Source organism: Trachemys scripta, chromosome 8 (genome assembly GCF_013100865.1).
Source record: "Trachemys scripta elegans isolate TJP31775 chromosome 8, CAS_Tse_1.0, whole genome shotgun sequence".
In the NCBI taxonomy this organism is placed as follows: domain Eukaryota; kingdom Metazoa; phylum Chordata; order Testudines; family Emydidae; genus Trachemys; species Trachemys scripta.
The window spans coordinates 56,271,946-56,298,747 of NC_048305.1; the positions used below are offsets into that span (position 1 = coordinate 56,271,946).

The 26,802-nt window shown below is 41.6% G+C and overlaps 1 protein-coding gene across 1 annotated transcript in view; it reads right to left on the reverse strand.

The window, feature by feature from the left end:
• IVNS1ABP (influenza virus NS1A binding protein) overlaps positions 1-26,802 on the reverse strand; it is a 143,514-nt gene that overhangs the window by 40,059 nt on the left and 76,653 nt on the right. The window contains exon 2 of the mRNA XM_034780373.1: positions 9,127-9,238. The gene's annotated coding sequence lies outside the window, so the exon portion shown is untranslated. The remainder of the gene's footprint in view (positions 1-9,126; positions 9,239-26,802) is intronic.

Below are 26,802 nucleotides of genomic sequence, written 5' to 3' on the forward strand. Positions count from 1 at the left end.
CAAGGGCTGACTGAAAGCACGATGATCTGTCTCCTATGCTCTTAACCTTTCCCAGTTTGACAAGGAGAACTGATTCCTTTGGCAGAATCATCATATGCAAAGTTTCACAATAAAAGGGCATAAAACACCCTGCTCTTAATCTCTTTTCCTTTATGACCCTTAGGCTTCTTGCCAGCTTCTCAGGATGAGCTTTGGACCCTTATTTTGGACTTCATCTTGTCCTCAGTGCCATTGTAGTATTGCATTCACAGAATGTAGTCTAGTAAGGCATTTGATACAGTCTTAGTAAGCCATTTGATATGGTCTCGCATGATATTCTTATCGATAAACTAGGCAAATGCAACTTAGATGGGGCTACTATAAGGTGGATGCATAACTGGCTGGATAACCATACTCAGAGAGTAGTTATTAATGGTTCCCAATCCTGCTGGAAAGGTATAACAAGTGGGGTTCTGCAGGGGTTTGTTTTGGGACCAGCTCTGTTCAATATCTTCATCAACGACTTAGATATTGGCATAGAAAGTATGCTTATTAAGTTTGCAGATGATACCAAACTGGGAGGGATTGGAACTGCTTTGGAGGATAGGGTCATAATTCAAAAGAATCTGGACAAATTGGAGAAATGATCTGAGGTAAACAGGATGGAGTTTAACAAAGACAAATGCAAAGTGCTCCACTTAGGAAGGAACAGTCAGTTTCACACATACAGAATGGGAAGAGACTGTCTAGGAAGGAGTACGGCAGAAAGGGATCTAGGGGTTATAGTGGACCACAAGCTAAATATGAGTCAACAGTGTGATGCTGTTGGAAAAAAAGCAAACGTGATTCTGGGATGCATTAACAGGTGTGTTGTGAGCAAGAACAAGAAGTCATTCTTCCGCTCTACTCCGCGCTGGGTAGGCCTCTACTGGAGTATTGTGTCCAGTTCTGGGCACCGTATTTCAAGAAAGATTTGGAGAAATTGGAGAGCGTCCAGAAAAGAGCAACAAGAATGATTAAAGGTCTTGAGAACATGATTTATGATGGAAGGCTGAAAGAATTGAGTTTATTTAGTTTGGAAAAGAGAAGACTGCGAGGGGACATGATAGCAGTTTTCAGGTATCTAAAAGAGTGTCATAAGGAGGAGGGAGAAAACTTGTTCACCTTAGCTTCTAAGGGTAGAACAAGAAGCAATGGGCTTAAACTGCAGCAAGGGAGGTTTAGGTTGGACATTAGGAAAAAGTTCCTAACTGTCAGGGTGGTTAAACACTGGAATAAGTTTCCTAGGGAGGTTGTGGAATCTCCATCTCTGGACATATTTAAGAGTAGGTTAGATAAATGTCTGTCAGGGATGGTCTAGACAGTATTTGGTCCTGCCATGAGGGCAGGGGACTGGACTCGATGACTTCTCGAGGTCCCTTCCAGTCCTTGAATCTATGAATGTGCTTGTAGGCTGTACTCTCATTGAACGTAAAGGTTTTTTTCCTGTGATCACAATGCAACTTTCATGCATAGCCACGCAAGTGTGTATAAACCTCATGGATTCACTTGATACATACTATAGCCTCAAATATTAAGAGCTGTGTGGCAGCACTGGAAATCTCTAGAGGAGGTTGCATCAAACTGCCTTCAACCAGAAGGAGGGCTGCCTGAGTGCAGGGTCAATAAGGACAATGGTGGGGGAAACTAGAAATCCCATAGGATATCTGTTCACCAAAAAAAAAAAAAAAAGGTTGGGAGGTCCTATAATGACACTGGTACAGGAAAGACAGCTTCTTGTCTAAAAGATGTTACTTACAGCATTATGCTGGCTTTTATATCTCTAATCCAATCTTTGGTTGGTGGCCATGCTCTAATGGCACTAGCATGCAATTTTGGTAGCAGGCACATTGCTACCCTAACAGGTAGAGCATGCATGCAAAGAGCCAAGAGATCAATTAAGGGCCAAAACCGCAAAGTGATTTCATGGCTAGTGTTTCTGTTAGTACAGCTAAAAGGAATGTATCATCTCTCTGCTTCGGCTAAGAGTTGGATAAACCTTAAAAAAAAAAAAATTAAAACCCTTCAAAGTTTTAGGTGCTGGGTCGATTAGGATTAGTGATTTGTTTGGCTGGCGGGAATAAGAGAAATGTGGAGCATCCTGCACCATTTTGAGCTCAGCAAAAGGTTCCAAACAATAGCTAAATGATTGTTTTAGCAGTTCAAAATGGCATGGAGCCCTGTTTTGCAAGGAAGAGGCTTTGTAAAATTCTGGATGAATCAAAAGCCCTTTGATTTGTTGCAAATTAATGCTAAAATCTAGAGCAACAGAAAGTAAAAAAAAATTATCTAAAACCAGGATTGTGCATATATAGTATCTCACTTGGAGAAGACAGGCATTATTTCTTATGTCGATTCAACTGTGATTACATGTTACACCCACAATGGTTCTAACTTTAACTTCCAATTTGTATCTTTTAAAGAAAATCTACATAGAAATAGAAAAATGAAAGCTGAAATAATTTACAAAACCATGTTCACTCTAAGATCAGCAGGAGAGATGGGAAAGACAGAAGACAGGACTGAGGATCTGAGCACTTGAGGTATTTAGGCACCTAATTTCCATTCACATCACTGGGAGTTAAGTACCTAAATACTGTACCTTTGAGAATCTAGGACAAAGTGCTTAAAAATTAGAAAAGCAATATGGTAATAATTATAAAAAGATGACCATTTAATCCTATAGACAATATAGTTATAGTTAATAAATTTATTTCTGGTTTATAATACAACCCAGTTTATATGATTTCTAACTGGGGGCGGGGGGAGAAATTGTGCATACCCTCTTTCACATTGAGGGAAGAGGCGAATTTCATATAATTTTGGGTTTGTACTCCGGGATGGCGTGGTGGGGGTGGATATCTGGATGCTGTGGCAATCCCTTTAAGCTGAGCCTTCCCAGAGCGGATCTCTGTGCAGCTGGGTGTGGCCTTGCCTGTATGCTTGGCAGGAAAAGGCTGGGGAGCCTAACCCAGCAAGGCCAGGTAAAGGGGACCCAGGCTGGCAGAATAGTCTGACTCAGTGGCATACCAGTACACCAAGTGACACTCCCAAGGTGTCCCAAATAGTCACTTTGGTATAAAGCTAGGAAGCCGAGACCAGCAGGGGCTGCAGTGTGGAAGTGTGTAGTTACTCTCAAGCCTTAGACCTGTTCTACATTAGGAAATTAGGTTGGTAGAGCTATGTGGCTCGGGGAGGGGGTGTGTGTGTGTGTGTGTGTGCGAAAAATCCACACCCTTGAGCAATGCAATTAAATTGACTTAACCCTCAGCGCAGATGGTGCTGGGTTGACCAGATAATTCTCCCATCAACGTAGCTACTGCCTCTCAGAGAGGTGGATTACGAACACTGATGGGAGAACCCCTCGTCAGTGTAGGTAGTGCCTTCACTGAAATATTACAACTGTACTGCTGCAGCATTTTAAGTTTAGATGAGTCCTTAGAGAGGGAAAGGAGGAAACCAGGGGGAGAATAGAAACCCTGGATCCTGGCCCTGAGGGAAGGGTGTACCCAGAGGAGAGTGGAGAAAGAGTCTGATAGAGGCAACGTAGGAGCAGCCCAGAGAAACAATAACCAGATTTGGGACAATGCAGACCTTGGCTGCTGGTTGTAGGATCCCTGGGATGGAACTTGGACTAGGGGATGGGCCTGGGTTCCCCTACTAGCCACTAGGGAAGTAGGTAAACCTGGCAGTGGAGCAGAAGACTGCCTTGGACAGTTAGACAGTAGGACTTTGGTACCCTGGAAGGGGAGGACTATAGTGACCTAACTGGAAGGCCAAGCCATGCAGAGAGAGAGAGAGGCAGCAGGGTGTGCAAATAGGTGGCAGAAGGGGGCATTAGACCTGGAAAGAGCAGCCAAGAGGAAGCCCCCCTAGCCATGAGTGGACCCATTACACTACATTAGACTACATCAGACGTGGGCAAACTACGGCCCGCAGGCCACGTCTGGCCCGCGGGACCGTCCTGCCCAGCCCCTAAGCTCCTGGCCAGGAAGCCTGGTACCTGGCCCCTCCCCCACTGTACCCTCTCCCCCGCAGCCACGCCGCTGCATGGGCTGCACTCTGGCTCGCTGCTCCCGCTGGGCAGCATGGCTGGCTCGGGCAGGGTGTCGCGGCTGCGAGCTCCTGCTGTTGGTAAGGGAGCGGGAGGTCCTGGGGGGCAGTCAGGGAGGAGGGGGTGGTTGGATGGCGTGGAAGTTCTGGGGGGGCGTTCAGGGGATGGGGAACAGGGAGAGTTGGGAGTGGGAGTCCCAGGGGGCCTGTCAGGGGGCGGGGATGTGGATAGGGGTTGGGAGGGCAGTCAGGGAGCAGGGGGGTTGGATAAGGGGGTGGGATCCCGGGGGGGCAGTTAGGGGCGGGGGGTCCTGGGATGGGATGGTCAGGGGACGAGGAGCAGAGGGCGGTTGGATAGGGGGTGGGAGTCCCGGGGGGGCTGTTAGGGGGCAGGGATGTGGATAGGTGTCGGGGCAGTCAGCAGACAGGGAGCAGGGGAATTGGATGGGGACGGGGGTCCCGGGAGGGGGCGGTCAGGAGACAAGGAGCGGGGGGGTGGATGGGTTGGGAGTTCTGAGGGGGACAGTCAGGGGGCAGGAAGTGGGAGTGGGCGGGGGCCAGGCTGTTTGGGGAGGCACAGCCTTCCCTACCAGGCCCTCCATACAGTTGCGCAACCCCGATGTGGCTCTCGGGCCAAAAAGTTTGCCCACCTCTGGACTACATGATTCTCAGACCACAAATAGACTACATGATTGATTCCCTGTTTGCCAACATTTTTATTACACTAGGACTCCTATCATAACTACCACCAGTGAACCCTATACATGTGTGAGGGCTTGTCTACACAGGGACATCCAGGAAATTAAATCCAAATTAACTGAAGATGTGAATTTGAAGTGGAGTCGTTAAACCTCATTACATATCTGTGTGGGTGCTGTTAATCAGAATTAAAGTGGTTTTACTTTGGATTAGTTTAATTCAATTTGGAATTCACTGTAGTTAATTAGGGACATTCAGGAAAATTAATCCAATGTATATAAGCCTTTAGCTACAGAGAGAATTTTGCCAAGAAACCCTCGTGCAGACATAGCCTACATTTCTGAAGTTTATAGCAAGGGACAGGTAAAAAGGTGTGGATGAAGTAAGAACAGAATTAACCTTTTTTTCAAGGGTTCAAAATTGTTTAGCTAACTTATTCTTCATTTTTGCACAGTTCCTGGCTTCTGAAGTGCCAAATGTATCTAGGTACGTATATGGCTCATCACTCTGGTATCTCAACACCTCACAGTCATTAATGCATTTTATCCTTGCAACACACTGTGAGGTAAGGAAGTATCATCCCTATTTTACAGCAGCACAGAGAAGAGTTAGCGTAAAGTCACACAGAAAGTTTGTGGCTGAGCTAAGAATTGTTTCCAGATCTCCTGATTCCCAGTCTAGTACCTTATTCATTAGATGATCCTTTCTATCTTCTGAAGGAAGAGCTATTCACATCGTATTTCCAGCCTTACAGGAAACTAGAGATTTCATATGAAAGCCTCTTAGCAAGCTTTTTTCAGATATGCACAGGGATGAGTTAGATGAAAGTGTCCAGAGGTGATAGGGTAGCAACCTTTCCCCTGACTGTAGATGGTAAAAACATCCCACTTCTACTGTTATAGCACAGTGAAAAATAAAATTCATGCTCCTTTGTAGAAATTAATCTAAAACATGTAGGATATATTATTTCTTGATCAGTGGCAACTAATAAATCTTAAAAGCTCCCATTTCTGTATGACACACCATACACAGATTTATTATAACAATGTACTTGCTGTGAATCCTACTATAACACATCACAATGTTTAAGAAAAATAACTTTGATACTTCCATTGACTTCAGTGGTGGCAGGATTTCTCACAAAGGGTCTTTTAAAAGGGTATCATTATTTGAAGTTTTGGAAAGTAATTTTCACTAGTATAGCTCTCCCGTCTCCCTCCCCCAGAGTAGTGATGGGGACTATAATCAGTCTGGAGTTTGGCAGGTTGTGTGCTAGTGGTGTTGAAGAAGAAGAAAAATCAGTTTTGAACCAAAGATCCAGCCTACCTTAGAAGGCACTGTGTATTATCCCTATTTTGTTTGTTTTACAAAGGAGTAGCCCAGTTGTACAAAGGTTAAGTGACTTGCACAAGATCACACAGGAAGTCAGTGGAAGAGCTGGCAATACTGGTAGAACCGAAGTCTCCTGATTCCCAGAGCTTGCATTTTAGCCACAAAACCATTCTTTCTACAATAAAATAGAGACTCTGACAGCCCTTGGTCATTAAAGACCACTTGAGACTTTTGCATGTGTACTGTCCAAATCTCAGAGGGCCAGGTCATGCCCAGAGAGCTGTGGGTGGGTGGGATCTCTGTCCCATGGGACCCTGCCCTGCACGGAAGGAGGTTAGCAGTCTGTGCAGTACTATTTTTCTTTTCCTTTCATGGGGCCCTATAGAGGGTGCTTCTTGGGACTGGGATCCACGCCAGGTAAGTAGGCAGGGAACCACACTGTGCCCTCTGCCTCCCGCAGATTCCCCTTAGTTCATTCCATGCTCATGGAAATGTTCTTGCTTGGTCATTTATAGGCTGTTTTCTAAAATGCCTCTATGGTAATTCTTACAGACTGCTTTTATGTCAGTTGACAAGGCAATAAACTGTCAGCTTCTTTGATAGTGAAGATAGTAACCCACAGTTGTTAATGCCTGAACATTTCTGGTAATCCTGTGTAATGTCCTTTCTACTTATGAATGATGACAAGTGAGATCTGAAAGCCAGATTTGGGGAGCGGGGGGAGGGAGGGGAGAGGAGGAAGTAGCTTGAGTAGTTGGAAACTCATCTGCAGAAGCCTGTATTCTTAGCTCTCTGCCTACCCTGTTTGCAGCCTCCTGTAGTCTATGCGCTGCAGGGTCAAGAGACTCCAGTGGTAGCCAGGTATACTCCAGATTCCAGGGCCTGGAGCAACTTCAGTTACCCAGAAGTCCTCTGGTGATGGCAGGTGGAACTGAACTTTGTAGTTCATCATGCACAGAACACACTGTCTACAACGTAGGTGATTTCTGTGGTAGTATTGATGGGTCTAAGACACATTAGCTTTTAATGACCAGCATCTCTGCTTGTCATTAAAGATTCTGTGACACTCTTTTCCAAGAGTCTCCTGCCTAAATTCTAGTTCAGGTATTTACATTCTGGCTACTCAATTCCCCCTGCAATTTCAGAAAAGCACCTGTTTCACAATCTGAAGCACCATAGGTATAAACTGGTCTGTGTTTCTTGGAAAAAACTATCATTAATATATTGGTTTTTCTAGCTCTTTAAAAGAGCAGAAATTACTGGTGCTCCTGAGAGGCATTATACCAAGAACTTTGAAGACTGAAGTCCACAAGATAGGTAACTGCAGTGCAAGTTTTGTCATACTGCCTCATCAATGGGCCTCAGCTCTGACTGAGGAACCACTATTAGGAGTCTGAGAGGTGCATTCTCTCTCTAATGCCATTTAGTCCTTTACCTCTCAAATGAAGATACCAACAATTTGCCATGGTGTAGGTTTGTGATATGGAAACTGCTCTACTGGGGGGACCTACTCATTTCACATAGTCATTTCTTCATGATTGCTATTAGTGAACTGTTAGGACTAACTTAGAACCTAACTAGACATGGAAGGCACCATATCCAATTACTAAGTGACCAGCTCCACCCCATCCGCATCTCACTTTATTGTTCTCTTTTGAAATCAGGCTGAATTATTATATTTTTAAAACTTAGATGGCATAGCTTGCATTGCTTTCCTGAAGAATTAACATCTTGGTCCAAATCCATCCCTGAAGTAACTGCATTGACTTTGATGGAGTTTTATCAGGAATAAATATAGCCCATTGTCATCACAAAGATTACAGCTTTTTCCAGCCTCATGAGTCAAGCACACAAGTTCTCTCTCTTTAAAATATATATTTTAAAAGAGCCAGTGGAAAGTTAAAGTATTTTTCCTGTTAAACACTAATGAGAGAAAAACAGAAATAGAAGGTTTGCCCAGGAAACTGAAATTGGCTCAGTTGAGTTTTCCAGACTAAGAAGGATGTGTCAAATTGTTTTAAATTCCAAAACCTACACTTTGATTGCTGAACAAAGAAAAAATATTAGGGTTGGCCAAATGGAGGCATTAAAAGTGACTCATTGTCAAGCCTGCATGGTGAGCTGTAGTTTGTTCTTGATAGCACTAATTAGGAATTCTACCATTTTGGAGGTAAGTTAAAGACTGCTAGGTTAAATTATTGGTGGTGTAACATCATTGACTTCAGTAGTTACACCAGGTCTGCATTTGACCCGCTGGCCTTGTCTAGACTTGTTTTTCCCATTACAATATTCCTCTGGTGCACCTCCTGTGGGTGCTAGTGATGGTGGAAGGATTAATTCTGACTGGCAGGTGATGTTATTGTAACAAACATGCTGAGTGGAGTTAGGCAACAAAGTTGTTAAAATACTGGTGGCTGGTTTACTTCATGTTCTCACCATTACTAACACAAGTGGAAGTGAACTAATGGTAGCAACGGTGTGGAAATCTCAGAGAAGTCTAGGCTAGACGCTCTGAAGCAGAGGGGAAGGTGGGCAGGTAGTGTGAATACACAGAAGTGACTCTTGAAGAATGACAGTTACTGATAACTAACCTCTTTCTTCTTCAAGGGCCTCTGTGCATTTCCACTTAGGGGAGATTAGCAAGCAGTGCACCACCAGTTCTTTGCCATGGTCACTGAGGCCTTAATACGTGCTGCTGGTTTGTTTTCAGATTCTTTTGATTTAGCCAGTGCTGGTGGTACCAGATAAAGAATTCACTCCCAGTATAAGGTAGAAGAGATTCCAGTCTCTGGGCTATAATAGAATGCAGCACTGAGGCCTAAACAGTAGAATGCATCTTGAATCCTGTGTCAGAGTACAGTACCTTGGTATGGAGGCTGGTCTCAGTACCCTCAATGGACCTGTTGGAGCATCAGAGTGTAGGAATTGAGAAGCCAGCTGAGCCTGGAACCTCATGTATCTCGTTTCTATTGTGGGGAACAAAGGCATGGCAAACTATACACTGGGCTGCTGAAGGAGTCTTACCCAGACATAGAAGGCATTGTCCATGGATCTTGGACTGCCCCACATGGCATACTTGTTGAAACCCTTTTGGGACTCAGGGTCTGACGTGGTCCTGGTGAAGAACCAAAGGATCCTGAAAGAAAAGAAGGTTTACCACTCTAAACTATTTGCAGGAAAATACTAAGGTAGTAGAAAGAAAAAATCTAGCTTGAGGGTGGAAGAGGTAACTTCTGTTCTATCTCTGCAATGGTGATGAAGGAACTGAGGCAGTTAGGGGTGTGCTCTCTTATAAAGAACAGAGCAATGATACCACCCTGGTGTGAAATCTCATACACAGCTCATCAAACTCTGCTTTTCAAGATGGTTCCACAACTTGATACCAGCGGCACCTTATCCCACAAGTGGGAATGCACAAAGTCCCCCTAAGACGAACTGCATGTTAACTTCAATGGAATTCACAGCTGCTGTGAAACTGAAAACAGAATTTGAACTAAGGAGCCTGTTAGAGAAAGTGATGGAAGTGGTGCAGTTAGTGAAGGAATAGCATCAGTATTATCTTTGCTCTACTCTGGTCTGAAACTACTGAGCTCAGAGTCTAGCCCACTTTGTGGCACCTATGCACTAGTGCAAATTAGCCACAAAGCAGATTTACCTAAATTCTGTAGAGATTCCCCACCCCCCTTTAATGTTTCAATTATAGTAATCTGTTTTGTTAGTTATAACAATAACAGTGAAAGACATTCAAACAGAGGTATGATATTAAATGTTATGGTGTCCTTTTGTATTTGTGTAGTTAAATGTTCAGAAATTACACTTAAACATGTCAGAATCCCTGATGGCTAATAATATTGACTGAATTATGTGCTACATAAATTCCTATGGCTAGCTATGTACTTTTATGGTGCCCCATCACCATATTGTCTGAGTGTCTCCAAGTATTTATGGATTCATGGATTAAAGTGGTACATTTTACATATGAGGAGGCTGAGACTCAGAATGATTGTGATTTGCCTATGGTCACACAGGAAGTCTGTGGCAGAGTTGGGAAATTAATCCGTTTCTTTAGTAACAGTCCAGAGCCTCAACTCCAAGGTTATTCTTCCGTTTGACAGCCAAGAACTTCTGACTTCTTCTCATAGAGCTAACTCCGTGGCTGCAGAAAAGTCACTATACTGCATTGCATGATTTCCCACATGCAAATTGGGCATACATGTACTAATCTACCTCAAAAGGGCATTGTGAAGATTAAGTAGTAAAGGTTTATAAAGTACTTTGAAGATTAAAAACTTTATAAGTGCTAGGTATTGTATGGGAAAGGTGTTTCCATTGGTTCAGTTTAGATTTGCATAATCACAGGACCTGGATAACTAAAATTAGCACACATATTTGTACTCATTGTCTGAAAGGCTTCCATTCTGCTTTATGATTTGTGGAAACAGTATGGATACTTTTGACTGTCATGTTCAAATTCAAGTGCAAAACAGCATGCAACTAATTTTGAATCTTTTAATGACTCAAACCTCTAAATCCTATTACAGATTCATGCATTCACACACTTACATAAACTTCAATGAGTGAGCAATATACAGTAAAGAGTTGTGACAGACACATGAAGACACAAAGGCAGAGGCACCTGCATACATGAAAAATCTCCCTATAAAATTTAATTTAAAGCTTTTCTCTTCTACATTCTGACAGAAAGCTAGTGAGAATGCTAGAAGAAACTGATGCAATTTTTTTATGATGGTTTGTTCTAAAGCAAGGATCAGTGGATCTGATTCATACAGTCTCAAATTGTGTAATTATTCATTTCAGTTAGCATGACAGACTCTGGGCTTTCAGCCAAACTTATGGGGCGAGTCTACCTATGCGCGCACACATGGATGGGAGTTCGCACATACAGAATCTCTCTCTCTTTCTCTCTCTCTATATAGATAGATTAGATAGCCACTCCCCTCTCTCTCTCTCTCTGTCTCGTTATAGTTTGTTTGGCCCATGGGTCCAATCCTGCAAATAATGACACATGTAAGTCTTTGCAGGATCAGACTTACCATGCCTGTCTTTTAAAAGCAATGCTGCTTAGCAACCTGTTTTTTTTTTTTTTTTTTTTTTTTTTTGGTTTTGTCTTTTGCCTGTAAAACTGGAAGCCTTGCAAATCGTAAACAAATATTTTGGTCTGTTAGGAGGTCTGAATTAAATTAAGTGAAGTCTCCTACCCCAATAGTATTCACCCTTTTTTTCAACATGGCAAAAATTTCCATCCAGGGTTTGTGGGAGGAGAGGATGCAGGAATATAGGACACAGCATTTAAATGGAATCTCTCTCTCTCTCTCTCTTTAAATAAAGGAAGTAAACACTGACTCACAGGAAGATTTAAACCACCATGGAAAAAGACATCCTGAAAGGATAAAAATAAATTCATTTGAAATTTTTAAGCTGATGTATACTGTTTTAAAGTGAAAATATTTTAATTTTATTCCAGGAAAAATGGTTACAGTACATATCCTTGCATTCCACACTGCGTTTCAAGGGGAAAAAATAGGATAGGGTAGGTAGTGTGACATTCTAACTTTCAAAGATTTTTAATCATGTTCTGCTAGACATTTTCATGCAATCAAATTTCATTCAGCTTTCCAGACTGGCTGCATAAGCTTGACAAATGGAGGCGGTGTGTCTAGTGATTTCAGCAAGGGCCTGAGACTCAGTACTCCTGGGTTCTATTATTGATTTGCCTATGGGCAAGTCCTTTAGAGCCAAATTTCCAAAGGTATTTTGGCACCTAATGATGTAGTAAGTACCTAGTGGGATTTTCAAAAGTGGTTAAGCAGGTTAGGTGCCTAAGTCCCATGGAATGTAGGCACTTGTAAAAAGCCCACTAGGTATTTATCAGCATCTTTAGGTGCCCAAATACTTTTGAAAATCAGGCCGTTTAAAGTCTGTATGCCTCAGTTTTCTCTTCTCTAAAATGGGAATAATAATCATACTGTTTGTTGCCCCTTTTCTCAAATGGAGAAAGCTTCCAGGGCCTTGCAGGTCAGTTCCAATTTGAAGAGAAATAAGTGATGCCATGTCATGTAATTTCTTAGTGTTATTTATTTACAAAATGTACACAAATTCTGATTACTTTAACAGAGGGGGTCAAACGGCACATGGATAACCCCCTCTTACAGAAACTTTGGCTACGTCCCTGCCTTTTCCCTACTGGTAAGTCTAAACTACAATTACAAGGAATGTTTGTGGCTCGACTAGATGTTCCTGGAGCAGTAAAGCGACAACAGCGGGTTGTTCAGCAGGGGGAGGGGGTTGTACAAGTCCACCCTGAACCCTGGGAAATTACTCAGAGGGCTAGCCTGTGCTGAACCAGTCTGAGCTCATTTTAAATTTAGCTAGCTTAGTTCCTGGGAGTAGTGAAGCTGCAGCAGCACATGATCCAATACATGCAGGCGACCCCTGCACCTGCCGCCCTGTGGAGAGCCTTTGGAGGGTTTGTTCACATACATCAGAATGCAAGATTGACCCGATCTAGCAGCATTATCATATAGACTTTGTCTTTAGCCAGGCAACCTGATAGCAAATCAGACCCGTCCCGGGCCACAGATGGAATGGGAGTTGGTCCATCCCTTCCCATTGGCAGGAATACCACACCAGCCTCTTACCGTTTTGTTTGTAAAATGTCTCTCTAATATTGTGTGGGACAGGGTGGGTGAGTTTATATCTTTTATTGGACCAACTTCTGTTGGTGAAAGAGACAAGCTTTTGAGCTTACACAGAGCTGCTTCTTCTACAATATTAGCTACCAGACAAATATAGGCTAATTTGGCTAAAAAAATTAAATTCCTCCCTTCTCACACATTGATGCCGCACTTTGGGGCAAGCAGTGCTCCTTGGTTCATGGGAGAGCAGAGTTCCTCCAGAAAGAGAAACTTGGCACAGGGACTTGGCTGACCTGGCAGTTAGAGTGGTTAATGTTTTTGGTGGAAAGGGACCTCAGACAAATTTGAGAAGACTTTTTAGAAATCTTTGATTAATTTCTAGTGGGTAGAGACAAAGATGTCACTTTCCTTTTCCCTCTCCGCCCCCCTTCCTTCCTTTCTTTCCTTCCCTTTCTATTCCTTTAGTTTTTTGTTATTTTTTCTCCCTTTATTTCTGGGGAAAATGTAAACTGCAGGATTGGGACCATAAGATACTAAGCAAAAGGCAGCTGCATTGGTTCTTGCAACACTGGTAACAGAAAAAATAGAGGATGCTGTTTGTTAAATGGATGAGCAAAAGGTGTCAGGGAAAGATTTTATGTTTGAGCCTCTAAAATGGATAAAACATATTAACAATTACTTTAAAATATGCAGCCAGTGTTCCATTAAAACAAAAGATGGTTGAAAACATTTAGAAAGTGTAAAGTTAAAGTGATCTTTTAATTTGTGTTAAGATTAAAGTGACACTTTGCATGTTTAATATTCTTTTGGTATAGGATTTTAAACCTCACACACTTAACATTTTGACACTGGAGGCTGCCTTTGTATAAGCTGATGTTGCCATGATCACTAATCCTAGAAGAGCTTGTGGTAGGGAAATAATATTATCTGAACTGGAGAGGAAAAGGGGTATTTTATGTATAGATGACATTTACATTGGTTAAAGCCATGATAAATATATTTTTTTAACACAAGCAAATGTTATAATGTTTAGTGACTTTTTTTCTGAAAAAGAGTTTATATTGTGTGTAAGAAATCTATCTTTCTCTTATGTAGTCTTAGTCACAAAATGATGTATTCAGCTTCAGTAATGTTACTTTGCAGCATTCGTGCTGATTATTTTTTAAAGGAATCAAGTCATTATTAGGATTACATATTTGGTGGAGTCTGATTAGTGATTGACTCCACCAAATTCATGGAGCTCTTCAGTACAACTGTATCTAACAGAAGAATGAAGCAATAAATACGGAACATATTCAAAAAACATTTTATAAGGTTGAATACTGCTAATGATTATTAGCTAAAATACCAAGCATCAGATCATGTCCCCTTAAAAATCCCACAGAAAGAGACGTTCAGAAATCTGCATTTATTGGGCACTTTTGTCAGTGAGGCTGAGACTAAGCAGCAGTGTCTACAGCAGGGCTCTGTGACGGCAGGGGAATGGATGAGGTCTCCTTATAAACACTCCTCCCTTCATGCCCTTGAGGACTTTCCAGGACAAGATAATACTGCCTCTGGGCACAGGCATGATTGGCAAGAGAAAATTTTTGGAGAATTAAAGGAGTTAGTCACAGTGGATCCTGTACTGAACTACTGTAACTGATGCATGTCATGTGACTGGGACCAGGTAATAAGTCAGTCTTTATCAGTATTCCCATGTGTCATAACTCTGTTGCAATGGATAGTTCAGTGTATTGTATGTGCTTAAAGACAGCTCTGTAAGTTGAATATAATTAAGATATTAAAAGTCTATGAGCCAATTACAATCTGAAAGCAATCAGGCATGCCTCTTTTGTTCCAAACATAGAGAGATGTAAGATCTTGTGCCACTACTTTCTGATAATACACAGATGGTGAGAAACAAGAAAATCTTATAAAGCTTTTTTTGTAAATCAGATTGGCAGGACTACTATCTGCAGAGTGGATTACTGACAGGAACTGAGAACAGATGGCTGTGACAGCCAAACTCAGTGTGGTAGGAAAAAAATTGAAGGGAGACAGTCTCCTTCATAAGAGTACATTATTCAGGACAAAGGCTAAAAGTCACATAGGCTTTTGTGCTATTATTCCTTCTAGCACCATCTTATCCTAGATCAGGGGTGCCCAACCTATGTCCCATGAGCCATACATGGCCCACCAGAGCATTTCATAAGGCCTGCGGCCTGCTTCAACACAATATACTAATGGCCGATTCATTAGTGTTTTGTCATCATGTTTACATCATTTTAGTTTACACAAGTATGTAAATAGACAATACTGTACATAGAAACAATCTATCTAAATACATACAAAACAAACTGAACTTAAAATATTAATCAATGCAGGTGACTAAATCTGTTTGGCCCACACGAGATTGTGCTTATGTAACACTGACAGACCCTGATCATCGACAGGCAGGATCAAACCCGGGACCTCTGGAGCTTAGTGCATGAGCCTCTACTGTATGAGCTAAAATCAGCTGGTTTTTAGCTAAGGCTGTAGAGCAGACTCATTTATCTCTCTCTCCAAGTGGTCTTGGCGCCACTAGATGGGACAGAACACCACACCCTGGAGGTGTGTGGGTTACACTTAGATTTATGTGCCTCTCCTATGTAATAAAGTTGGGCACCAGTGTCCTAGACAGTAATACAGGCTTTGTTATTTAAGTTCTGGGCCAAATCCTGCTTATTTTACATGACTATCCCAGTGAAGTCAAGGGGACTACTCCTGGGCTAGATTCTGATAACCCTTAACCTGAATGATTACACTACTATGCAAGTAATTCCAGTGAAATCAATAGGCCTACGTAGGTTCTTTGCTAGATTGGGTCAGAATGCTCAGTACATTGTAGGATTGAGCCTATGGTGCCTTTCACTTGACATGCCATAAAAAGAGCTTATGAGCCCTGCATCCCTTCTGAGAGCTAGATAAATATTATCAGTCTCATTTTATGGATGTTGAAGTGGAGGCACACATGTTAAGTGCCTTGGCAAACAAGTAATTTCCAGAGCTGGGAAGAGAGAACCTAGTGAATTTTTACACCCAATCCCCTGCACTAGACCACACCCCCAGCATAAAATGATGTTATGTTTATTATGTATCTGCAAAATAAAAAATAATAAAAATAAACAATAAAATAAAAAACTCATTAAAAACCAAGAATGTACAATTAGTTTCTTTGAATTGCAAAACGAATCCTGATCTTAGGTACAGCATATGCCAGAAGAATAAATATTCAAAACATTGCCCATTTGTAAGCCTATGTTTCTTGATGTCCAAAACGGTTGAACAATTGGCAAGAACAATACTGTGTTGTCAGTGTCTCAATTGTATCGGCAAGATAATATATATGCAGAGTCAGTTACATATTTAAGTGGGTCAAGGTGGGGGTGTTTTTGTTTTTTTGGCCATTTACCAGACTTCCATTGTGGAGCTACAGAAAGTGGAATTTGTTTAATTTTATACCAAATATATGGACCAAATTAACTTTACACTTTCCAGACAACATACATTTAGGAGTGAGGTGCTGGAACGAAGCTCCCCTCGTTAAATTCTGCCTCCAAATGCATAAGTATGCAATGAGAGTGAGGGGACTCTGAGCCTTCTCTCATACATAATGTGAGAACAGTCACAGCACAGCTTAGAGTTTGTGAAATGCTTGAAGATGAAAGGCACTGTAAAAATGTCATTATTCCTGTATTATAATGGGCTCTGCATGTACATTCCTCAAGAGGATAACATACTCCCTCCATACAAATGTTTTTCATTTCTTTACAGTCCATCAGTGAGGGTAGCAATTTAATTGATTCTTCTCTGGTGAGTTAGTTTTGTTTGACATTAACATCTTTTCTCTAGGTGTGTGGGTGGGGAAAAGGGATTTAGTTCAGTAATATGTGAGAACTAAATTTTTTTTTATGTGAAAATAGGTGGCACAGACAGAGAGATGCATTAAAGTAGGACATAACATTTTAATTCTTATGAGTAGTGTCCTCTGGAAAGGAATAACTCACTTGTTTGGTTATTTAAAACAACAGGCAATTAAATTGCCGACACTGGGATTTAATCAACTCTGTTGTGGTTTAGACAGTTACCAGTTTTTTGTCTGAAAGACTTTCATAGGAATAGATTTAGAAACAGTGCATACAATCACTTTTATAAACTGCAGCGATCACCTTCCTGTCACAGAATTTTCAGTCAACAAAGTTTATGAAATGGGAGGGCCTGAGCCCTGGAGTGGAAGATCGGAAATCTCATATTCTAATCTTAACTCTGACACTGTCTCCCTTTGTGGCCTTTTGCAAATCATTTAGGGCCACATTCCCCAGTCAACTGACAGCATTAAGTGGCTAGGGCTAGCTGGTGGAGAGTTCCTGTTGCAGAGAGGCACACCAGGGCTTTGTGCCAGATGCACCTCATCCCAGCATAAGGGGAAGAAGTGTAGCATAGGTGGAGCAAAACACTCCCCCCTCCACACACACACACACACACACAAATTACAGCAGACTTTGTGATGCTCTAGCATTTGCTGGGACCAGGCTTCCAAGGATCAGGGAGCCAGAACTAGCTCCTTGCTGCTGCCACTCTCCACTACATGCAACGTATACTAAGATGTAGCAGATCATTAGGGCCTTAGCACTATTTCTCAATTGTCTCATGTACAAAATGGGGTAATAATATTTTTAATAGGGTTGCTGTGGAGCATAATTGTATAGTGCTTTGAAAATGAGGAACACTTTATACTATAAGGGCTCAAACCAAAGCCTGTGATGTCAGTGGAATGACTCTGACTTCATTGGGGTATATAGATCAGGCCTTAAATACTTAGTTTTACTGGGATTGAGAATTCTGTGAAAATTATTATCTGCTTCACTGCTACTCAATATGCTAGATATGTTGAACAAATTGCATCTGTGTTGGCCCAGGTATCAAGTGTGTCATGATATTTTGTATTGGGATTTAAAGAAAAAGTTAGAACAAATATGTTTACTCAGTGTAACTCAAGTCACAAGGTAATGTTTCTTTCTTTTCTTTCTCTTTTACTTAATAGTCCTGAGGAATTCCTCGGCAGTGCAGTGGGTAGCCAATACACTTTTTCCACTTGCAGAGGCCGGTCAAATTTAGTCACCAATAAAACTTACAGTAAGCCTTATAACCCCACTGTGGATTTGGCAACTTCATTTTCTTTCCTGTTAGCTAACGCTCAGATGTTCCTATTTTTAAACATGATTTCCCCAAAACTCCAGATTTCTGAATAAATCGACTGCTCTTTCATGTGTGCATATGAGAGTACTTTAAGCTTTAACAAACTCCACTTCAGGAGTTCACTGATCATGATTATTAGTCAAATTTTAAGCCATAGCCTACAGTAAAGTCATAATTGAGTAAGTGAACATGGTTACAGTGTAATTGTCCCATTTGCAGTGGGGACCATCGCCTAACTGTGTCTCCATTATTGGGTTAATACCCTTGACAAGGAATTGACATAGGAATTTGAGACAAGTATGCCAGTTTTGGTGGTGGTTTTTGGGATGGGGAACTGGAGTGAGATAATACTCATTTCATGTGCACCAAATGTAACAACTTCACTCTGGCCTGCACTGTAAGTAGCCTAGCAGCCTGGATGATTTTATAGCTCATTACTGATAGCCTGAAGTATCCAGTCACATAATGGCAGACAGAATGGTCCAAGATTCTCAGCTGATGCACTGGACTCCTCCATGGAGGCTTCAGAGAACCAGTGGGAGTGGGAAGCAGGCACTGCTCTCTTCTCCAATGCACTGTGTCCACGCCACAAAAAAAGGGCTTATGGAGCTCTGTGGAAGTTGCTAGGGTTTCTCAGGGAACTCTGTATTTCTAGGTGCCATCGTGTTTACAGACCTTCAAGGCTATAGCACTTCCATTAAACAGGCCATCTTCATATGTTAGTGGTTGATGATAATGCATTGGACAAGGTTAAAATATGCTCTCACTCACACACACACACACACAAATTACAGCAGACTTTGTGATGCTCTAGCATTTGCTGGGACTCATATGCATAGTAGCTTAAAGAGTTCCACCAGGAACTTCCTAATGCAAAGAATGTATCAGGTTCACAGGTAAGGAAGGTGCTAAGAAAACAAAGTTAAAGGAACGGCACAACTGAAATAAAAGATTTTAAAAATGCAAATAAGAAGGAAGAACATGAGAAATACTAAACTAAACTCAGGAAGTTGTTTCCAAATGCAATAAAATCCCTGTTATCCAAGACAAGCACACAAAGCAAAAGAGCTAACATATTATCTGAATTAGGTAATGTCCATCATGTATATGTATCACTTAAATAAAAATCTCAGGCCTGATTCTGAGAACACTTACATTGTTGTAAAACTTATGCAACTCCACTGACTTCAGTAGAGTTACTTCTCATTTATTAGAGTTACTTCTGATTGATATTAGAAGACTTGTTTGTCTTCTAATATTTGAACCACTGTTTATCTAAAGAAATTCCATGTCCTCTATTCCCCCAGTCCTCAACCAGGGATCTGAGGCCCCCTCGGGTGTGTGTGTTCGAGCAGGTTTCAGGGGATCTGCCAACCAGAGCTGGTGTTAGACTTGCCGGAGCCCAGGTCAGAAAGCTGAAGCCCTGGCACACAGGGCTGAAGCCTGCAGTCCCGAACCCTGCCATCCAGGGCTAAAGCCAAAGCCTGAGTAACTAAACTTCATGGGGTCCCCTGTGGGTGGGACTCAGGGGGTAACAAGCAGGCCAACTGCCCAAACGCCAGCCCTGGCTTATGCAGAAAAACAGTTGTGGCATACGTGGGCCATGGAGTTTTTAATAGCATGTTAGGTGGAGTGAGGGGCTCAGAAAGTAAAAGGTTGAGAACCCTCTTCCATTCAATAAACAGAGTCCTACTCTTTTATGGTATGATCCAGTACCAAGTGAAGTCAGTTAAATAGATCTCACTTATTTCAATAGGAATAGGATCAGGCCTTTACTGTATAAACAAAACTAAACTGCAAATCAAAATATATTCCTTGCAAAAGTCCCAGAGTGCTTTATGCTTTGAGGTTGTTTAAAAGCTGCAGCCAACATAAAACTTTTAATTTTTTTTCTTTGAAAACTAAAACATTGCAGTGACCAGGCCTCAGCAAGACTATGGTTATTGGGAAGCGAGGCAAAGGCAAACCAATAAAATGAAGATAACCTTAAATTTTAAACTTTATAAAGGAAAAAAAAAAACAGAAATTTGGCAGGAATAAAAAATAATAGAATAATATAAAGAAACATCAAATACTGGCTTAGAAAAATAATAAACTGAAAATTACCATTACAATAAAAGACATCTTTTCAAAAACATATTGTGTCACACTAAGAGGGAATCAACTCTTCTTTTCTCAGGCTGCAAAGGCCAGCTTCACCCTTCCTGTCCCACCTTCACCTTTCTCCAACTTGCGATGCTCCTTTGCTTTGATGCTGTGGTGATGGCACCCTTTCCAGCAGGTCCACCTGCGAATGACAGCTCCTCACCGGAGGGCCACACCTATTCCCAGGCACCCAAACTGTATTCCCTCTGTCAGTGTCCCAACAGTCACTCCCACTGGTGGGCTGGGCTCCTTGCACACTGCCCTTCACAGTCCAGCTTCCTCAACAAATTCCCTTTTTACCCCAGGCAGTCTCTTTTCACCTCCTCCTTCTCTATCTACTTTTCAATTGCCCCCTATAGGCACATTCTGAGCCCCCTCCCGAGTTCGAGCTGCCCTTTTGTTGGTTGTCTTTCTCCTCAGGACAGCATTCTATCCTGGTGCCCCACAGCTGCAGCAGGTGCTAGTGTCAGGGCCAGGGTCACTACACTTTTCATATTTTCATAGATTTTAAGTTGGAAATGGATTTCACACTGAAGGAGCCTGTTTCTGAGTTATTTCTGGAACATTTAAAAAAGTTGAATGTACTACATGGAGGATAGTTAAAAGCAAGTTACAAATATTGGCTGGACTACAATAACTCAAGAGTTTACAAACAGCTCTTTAAGATCAATAGGAAGTGTTATCTGTAAATAGCAAGTGAATATTTTCTAAATGTACTTGCATTAGATAATTCAAATTCTAACACGCATATCTACTCGGTATCCTGGATGACTTCAGAATCAGTGAAGCAAAAATAATTAATTGGAGATGCTCAAAACCAAGAAATCCCTGGAGCAAGTTAAGGTTTATCTAAGTTTTAAAGGAGGACTTGGTAGATTCTGCATCACTGTAGGGGGTGATGACAGTTATTCAGGACACTAAGGGTATGTCTACACTACGAAATTAGGTTGATTTTATAGAAGTTGATCTTTAGAAAACGATTTTATACAATCGATTGTGTATGTCCCCACTAAGCACATTAAGTCAGCAGAGTGCGTCCTCAGTACTGTGGCTAGCATCGACTCTCGGAGCAGTGCACTGTGGGCAGCTATCCCACAGTTCCCGCAGTCTCCGCTGCCCATTGGAATTCTGGGTTAAGCTCCCAATGCCTGATGGGGCAAAAACATTGTTGCGGGTGGTTTTGGATACATGTCATCAGTCTCCCCTCCCTCCCACTTCCCTCCGTGAAAGCAACTGCAGACAATCATTTCGTGCCTTTTTTCCTGGGTTACCCGTGCAGACGCCATAGCACGGCAAGCATGGAGCCCACTCAGCTCACCACTACTGTTGTGAGCATTGTAAACACCTCATGCATTATACTGTGCAGAACCTGGCTAAGAGACCGCAGCACAAGGATGATTGTGAGGAGGACATGGACACAGATGTTCCTGAAAGCACGGGATGTGGCAATTGGGACATCATGGCGGCAATGGGGCTGGTTGATACAGTGAAATGCCGATTCTGGGCCCGGCAACAAGCAGAGACTGGTGGGACCGCATAGTGTTGCAGGTAGGGATGATTCCAAATGGCTGCAAAACTTTCGCATGCGTAAGGCCATTTTCCTGGAACTCTGTGAGTTGCTTTCCCCCATCCTGAAGCACAGGAATACCAAGATGAGAGCTGCCCTGACAGTTGAGAAGTGAGTGGCGATAGCCCGGTGGAAGCTTGCAACGCCTGACTGTTACCGGTCAGTCGGGAATCAATTTGGAGTGGGCAAATCTACTGTGGGGACTGCTGTGATTCAATAGCAATGCAATCACTGACGTTCTGCTATCAAGGGTAGTGACTCTGTGAAATGTGCAGGTCATAATGGATGGCTTTGCTGCAATGGGATTCCCTAACTGTGGTGGGGCGATAGACGGAATGCATATCCCTATCTTGGCACTGGACCACCTTGTCAACCAGTATGTAAACCGCCAGGGGTACTTCTCAATGGTGCTGCAAGCACTGGTGGAACACAAGGGACGTTTCACTGACATCAGCGTGGGATGGCAGGGAAAGGTGCATGACGCTTGCATCTTTAGGAACTCTGGGCTTTTGAACAGCTACAAGAAGGAACTTACTTCCCAGACCAGAAAATTAATGTGGGGGATGTTGAAATGCCAATAGTTATCCTTGGAGACCCAGCCTACCCCTTGCTCCCATGGCAAAGGCTTTCAGAGTACCTCCAGGAGAGCTTCAAGGAGATGTCCCTGGATTCCTGCTCCATCCCCAGACACATTAACAGACTTTTCCAGTAGCTGTGCTGGCCGTGAATGCATCCCAAGTCTTCAGGGCAAATCAAACATTAAATACTATTGCTTTTAAACTGTGTACTGTAGGTACAGAGGTGCCTTCTCTGCTTTCAAGGTCGGGGATCCTCCCTTGGGAGGATATTGGCTCAAGGGTGATGAAAAGGTCCTGGCTGCCGGGGAGAATGGATTCACTGCTTGCCTGCTGCGCATTCTCCTCCTCCTCCTCCTCCTCTTCCTCTTCCTCATCCACAAAATCCTCCTCCCTGTTGCGTGAGACTCCCTCCTTGTAGGTGTCCACGGACAGTGGTGGGGTACTGGTAGGGTCCCCCCCTAAAATGACATGCAGCTGATCATAGAAGCGGCATGTATAGGGCTCTGACCCAGAGTGACCGTTTGCCTCCTTTGTCTTTTGGTAGGCTTGCCTGAGCTCCTTAACTTTCACGCAGCACTGGTGTATGTCCCTGTTGTAGCCTCTGTCCATCATGCCCTGTGCGATTTTGGCATATATATTAGCATTTCTTCTTTTTGATCGGAGTTCTGCCTGCACAGATTCTTCTCCCCATACAGCAATCAGATCCAGTGACTCCCATTTGGTCCATGCTAGAGCTCGTTTGCGATTCTGGGGGGACTGTATGGTCACCTGTGCTGCTGAGCTCGCCACACTGACCAAACAGGAAATGAAATTCAAAATTTCCTGGGGTTTTTCCTGTGTACCTGGCTAGTGCATCGGAGTTGAAAGTGCTGTCCAGAGTGGTCACATTGGAGCACTCTGGGATAGCTTCCAGAGGCCAATAACGTCAAATAGCGTCTGCACTACCCCAAATTCGACCCAGCGAGGTCGATTTTAGCACTACTTCCCTCGTCGGGGGGGAGTACAGAAGTTGATTTTAAGACCCCTTTAGATTGATGGAATTGGGTTGATTGTGTAGGAAAAATAACAAGGCAAGATATGCAGTATATATTTGATACAAAAAAGAATTCATTTATGCAACATAAAGGTTCAGATTTTAAACAAAGAGGCCAGCTAACACTATGTTCTATATCCTTGCACTTAAGAATTTTCATTCCTGGGGCTTTTTGTTACAAGATCACACATACTAACTGGCCAATGAGTCAAATTTTTGGCAGATATGGACTTACTATGTATGGTAGTATACCTTAAGAGAAACATTTTAACTTGGAAAGGAGCAATGAGTCATTATCTAGAAACATAACTTTCTTAAATGTTTAAGAAATGATGTAGATGATACAGCAGAGCAAAAGGATCCAGAAAAAGTTTAAAAGAGAGAAATATTGGTAAATAGTATATAGTCACAGGATACATAAGTCCTGAAGTAAAGCTTGGAGATTTATTTTCAGACATTGATTCTGTGATAGTGTTTTATGAAGATGGCTTCATTCCATTTATACTAAATGACTGTAGATGTAATCTTTTTATCTGGTGGATTTTGGTATATTGGGAAGACTTGTACCCCCTGATAAATATACTCTATTTGCATTTCTGTAGGTATATATTTGTTCAGTCTGTGTTACTATATTTTACATGGTTAATTCCAATTAAGTGTTTTGTGTCCCCTCTCATCCATAAACCTATAATTCTTGCCATCTCACCAGGGCCACTTTTTGGAGGTACTTCTGTATTCTGATATTAAAAATGCCAAGCCATGTTATCCTGGTTTAACAAAGTCTGAGTTATCACAGTTACAACATGAAATCAAGATAATTTGACAATTCAGAAATCTGATTAGCCAACAATGATTCTATTTTGTATAGTCATGATCAAAACTAAATAGAAAATTTTATTATCAGAAAAATAAAATAAGCCAAATCGGAAAAGGTTTTTCCAGAGTTTTGTCTGTGCAGTTGCAACCAGTATTACAAAACAATTTTGCATGACTATTTGGGTTTATAGGGAAACAAGATGTAATTGGGATAACCCAAACTTGGTTAAACTAGGATAATATGGTATGGAATTTACATCATCATGGGACACAGAAGGGTGCATTAAAAAACAAGATAGATTATGCAGACTGGCTTTATGGATGAAGGGCCATGCTATTTCTAAAGAAAGAGGAAAGAAAAAAAAAAAAAAAACAGCAGACTTGGAGGCCATCACATAAAATACAGCAAATCAGTTTGAACAGTGTTGATGCAGACAAAAGCCCTAAGGAAATGTAAAAGCAAAGTTTATGGAAGACTTCTATTACTTTGACCTGCAAAGCAGTGCTTAATTATCAAGAATGGGATTTCTGCCTTGAAGTCAGATACCCGTATAAGTATTTTTAACCTGAAATATCTGTGGGCATGCATTTGCAAAAAGCAATACTATGGATTTATTCAACAATAAAATCAAATAGCGCCGACTGTTTGATTCAAGGGATAGATTCTTTTGCCCATTATTTTCTCCACAGATCACCAGTTCATATCTGACTCAGGTTTGCAATTGCTAGAAACTGTTACAATCTGAAGGCTGTTTGGTGGCCTGCATGAAGTGAACCGGTGATCTAAGTCCTGCTACTGACGGGCAGATGGCCATAGCAATAGTGTAACTGGCACCCTTGTTAACAGTCTCAGCAAAGAGGTCAAGGACCGAATGGGTTTGAAGACTGAATTCTTCCCCCTTAATTGAGGCCCCTTCTCATCAATGTTGAGGCAAACTGACAGGTTCGTGTAGTGAAGCTTACTTGGTTGCTGCCTGTGCTATCTCTCTTTTGTGGATAAAAAGAGAATACTTCAGTTACAGGGCTATTAATCTGATACCATTAAGAAACACAAAACTTTAAAAAATAAAAACATAAGAGAAACTGGAAAAGGATTAAAGAAGAATTAAGATGTGGAAAATATATTGTAGGAGGCATTTTAGGAACTTGAAAAGACCCAAATTATATGTATCAATATAAATCATAACACCCACTACTGTGGCTTGGCAGAAGCATACGCAAACATGCCATCGAAAATAAACAAAGTAAAAAATAATAAAACAGTAAGAAAATCTGGCTGAATAATGAAGGGATTAGATGAATGTAGATATATGGTCTAACAAGAACACTCTGTGGCTCCAAAAAGAGATTTAAAAACGGACTCCCTCCCCTACCCCCCTTTCTTATATGCAGAGAGTGAAGTTGCAAGTGGTAATGAAGAATGCAGACCACATTGCAAGGCCTGTTGTTGATTTTTATTCCACTGACATGTTTTCAGGGAAGGGAACATCTTGCACTTCCCTGGTTGGCTCTAGTTCAGCATCTGTGACATGTTTTAAGGTGCCCTTCTTAAAACAACCAGAGATCATAGTGGTTTGAAAGTTAAATTACTAAAATGAATGTCTGTAATATTTTAGAGTCGGAAAACTACCACTGGAAAATACAGGCTATGTTCCGTTCCATGGAAAGATTACTGTTCTGTAGTCTGGGCATTCTTTTAACAGTTGATTTTATAGGTGGTACTCACTGTATTAAAGTAAGTAGCAAAATACATCAGCAGCAGAAATAAAATGTAGGAGTTGAACAGGAAAATATTATATGAAGTGAGAGTCATTTTACATACTTAGTACACAAATGCTAAAGGAAAGTTCAAGTGTGGCCACATCAGCCCTGACATTCATTAACTTCAAGATCCAATTTAGCACAGCCATCTGTGAGCCAAATTCTGTGTTGTTTTACCTCCTTTGCAACTCTGTTGATTTCAGTGTATGGGATGAGAGTCAGTACAGCTGTCTACAAATGTGAGATGTAATGATTTCAGGCTTTAGAGTGATATTGAGGAAACAGAAGAAAAAATAAATAGCAAATGCAGAAAGAAAGAATAGCCATAAAAATTGTTAAGGTTAGAGACACAATGGACCTCAATTCTTGGGTCTGCTTTGATTGCTTTGACTAAAGCTACCTTTGCTCATGCTCCAGTCCTATACTGAGCATAGCTCAGCCAGCCAAGGGTATCTTGGCCAATATATACTACTTAGCAATATAACCTGAGATGAGAGATACTTTTCTGATAGTTTTAAAAGCAAGATTCACACATTCAGAGTATGTACTTCTTAATTTAACCTCCTTAGGGGAAAATAGAATTACTCAACAAAATAATTTTAAGACCTATGATGTTGTATTACTAGACAAATGTAAATCTGACAGGGTGTACTGTGTAATGGCATTTATAGAGTTATCTATCCCTCTAAATACAGTATGTAGTACTTGTTACCACAGCTTAGAACTTTTCCATTGAAGGTATGGTATAATGCCACCAGAATGATATCCTTTCCCCCCCTGAGCTTACTGAGAACTTACTCAAATGCATGAAGATATGATTTGAGAAGTGTGTGTGTGTGTGTGTGTGTGTGAGAGAGAGAGAGAAAGTTAGTAAGTTACAACAGTGAATAAACATGTGAAACATATGTCTATAAAAGAAAG